We start from the raw sequence: 3,207 nt of genomic DNA on the forward strand, positions 1-3,207 counted from the left end.
CGCAAACCCTATCCGTTACAATATAACGATTGGTATTTAATATCCGAGAGCTCAGAAAATCTTATATGAACATTTTTGATTTTTTCGAAATGCTTTGTTAAGTTAGGTGAATTATGTTTTAATTTATTATCAGATATATTTTAAAAAACACATACGTTAATATTTCCATATAAAGGCCAGAAGTTCGATAACTGTAATAGATAAAACTTAATTTGAATGCAATATTGTGAAACTATTTAAAGGGATGGAAGACTTATTGGAAACGCATTTTTAAACTGATCGTAAAATAATTTTAATAGTGCGACTTAAATGTTTTCGATAAACATAACTTGATATATGCAATTTGTTTAAAAAAAAAGTGAAATCGCTAATAAGACATCGAAGCGAAAAGCGAAAGCAAATGAAATTAAAGAAAAATTATACATTTGTGAGTGGAAGTGGTATTTATAAATCGTTAAGTTATGAAAAACAAAATATTCAACCAGAGTTTACATAATACAAGCAACGACATAAAAAGCATAATAGGATTAAATATAAATTTAAAATTAAATATAAATTTAAAATTAAATATGTTCTACTATAAAATGTGCCAGTTATCTTGTATGGTCAAAAATAAATCTTGTGCGACGTTAAATTTGTTAAATAAAATAAAAAATAGATAAAATATAAAAGTACTTTTTACTTATAATCATTAAAGTTATTATATATTATTGTATTATATATATATATATATATCTCCCTTCCGCCTTTTTGTATTATAAACCAAGAGCAAAAAAGCGGAAGGGAGATATTTGACAACCTAATATATAATAACTAATATGATTAAATCGATTTATATTTATATTTAGCATATTAAAATATTTAAATTTGTATATTTATTGCATATTGTTAATTTGTTTGAAGTTTTCCAATTTGAAATATTGGTCAAAAACAACAAGAATACTATTATTGCGCGTTTTTCATTATGTGCAGTCTATTGAATATATAAAATTAGTTAAATGTAATTTATTGCATTGGTAAGAAATAAATTATCCTCTAAGAATTTCTTTGTATTTGCAACTATCAATCCAAATCGTTTTATCGATTTCAAATATCAGAGTGGTTACGAATCGATTTTATACGATCTTGCTTTTCCTTTGTATAATATCCATGCTGTATGGTAAGTCTTTATTTCCTTCATATATAAATTCAACAAATTCGTAATATATATTACTCAAATAATGAAGATTGGGAAAAACTTCTACTACAGATTTTGCGATCACAATTGAATTAGACAAATGAATCTTCACAACTTTGAATAATTTCTGTATGCATTGAAATATCTTCGTTTGTCAATCAATTATACCATTTGATCCATGGTTAAGAAATCCGTACTAATTAAAACAAACCTCCTGCTGGATTATGTATAGAGATGAAGAAAAATCAAATACCTTCGAGCTATTTCTATTTATTATGATGTCAACTTTTGCAAAGACCTCAAAATCATCGGATGTGTCAGAATTCCTTCTTCGACTATAATGCTCTCTTATGCTCCAAAGCCAATGTGTGGCTTTTGAAGAAATATTCCACAAAATTTTAATAATCTTCAACCGTAGATAAGTAGGTCAGTTATGTATATTTATGCCAAAATTGTGCAGAAAATAATGTGCATTATACACTTCCTCCTCCTATTATGTATTTTTCTAAGACAAGTTTCTTCCATGACATGATGTTTTATGTTTATGTTATTTCATGTAAAAGCAAAACTATACAATATTTGCCTTCTACAATATTCATACCGTCTTACATACTGAAACAATATATCAAATATTTAATATGTTTCACTGCCAGCAGTACTTATTTGTTCTTTATGAGGTTCACCAAAGTCGCAATTTGATATTATATTATCAGTCGTTACTTGAATGTTTCATCATACGTTAGTTATTGTTGACCAATTAAGTTAGTTATATATATAAATTCTTTTCATTACTGCCACATGGTACAATTATTAACAGTGCTTTTATTTCAATTCAATTGTCCATTATCTTTTGTTCCATCAAGGTAATAATTTTCTATTACATTTATAACTCTACTATCATCATAGTTTATTAATTATTTCATGTCAATACTTCCAAACTTGCTTTGTTAGCATTCAACAATTAACATTTCAGTCCATATGCTACATATTTTAACAAATTTTACATATACCAAGACCACACATATTAATTTCGAGTTTTAAAAAAATCAAAATTCAAGAAAAACACCAACACTTTACGATTAACAATACAATACAATATATAATTTAAATACTTTGACAAACTGTAATAGAATGATTTACCAACGCATATTTCTTAGATTTATTTTTGCTCAACAAAAAACTCATGAATAAATAAACGCATAATAGCACATGTAACAAAACTATTTAATATAGAGAAAAATTATAAGTTAGTAAAAACCATTTTCTCCATTTACTAAAACAACACCATTTGTGCTTTTTATGTTGTGGATTGGCATGCAAGGCTCTGTCGAATGAAAATACGATATACTATATTATTTCATTTTAAAATAATATATCAGTATATGTATTTTACTGAGCAGTTAATATCTTTCAACTAGAAAACAAGCTTTTACTTTCTGGAAAACTCAAACTTTCTTTTCAAAATGTATAATTTGACATTTCGGAAACACAATGCATCACTCCTCAGAAAGTGTTTTAATTGTCACTCCCGAAAAAAGTCGCATTCGTTTTGAAAAATAATGCACTTTTATGACAAAAACATCAAACATTTATCAAAAAAATAAATTGATCAGATATATGCTTTATACTAATTTGTGCACATTTACACCTATTTCAGTTTTTAACTCCTCTTCACTTCCTTCGATCACTTAACACACTTTATGCGGAAAGAGTAGATCTACCCGCTACTCAGACTGTTCGTTAACCCATTCAAGACGGGGATTTTTTTTTTCGAACGCGGTCCCCAAAAGCGAATGTTTTTTTTTTGTTTATACTGTTCATTTTTAATAAAAAAAACATGTTTACTACGGAAATCACCCAATTCGTAAGCAAATTTGCATAAATAAGATGATTGCTCACCGTGGGTGCAACTCGCTTCTCAGAAAAATTTTGTTGCGAGAAGCGCATTGAAAACCATGTGTACAAAGTAAAAAATACATCATTAAAATTGATAAACATTTATTTTAAAAATAATTAGATAATAACTTAAC

This window comes from Ctenocephalides felis, unplaced genomic scaffold, assembly GCF_003426905.1.
Source record: "Ctenocephalides felis isolate EL2017-DRISC unplaced genomic scaffold, ASM342690v1 CF-g0.4_SCAFFOLD_02292, whole genome shotgun sequence".
Lineage (NCBI taxonomy): Eukaryota > Metazoa > Arthropoda > Insecta > Siphonaptera > Pulicidae > Ctenocephalides > Ctenocephalides felis.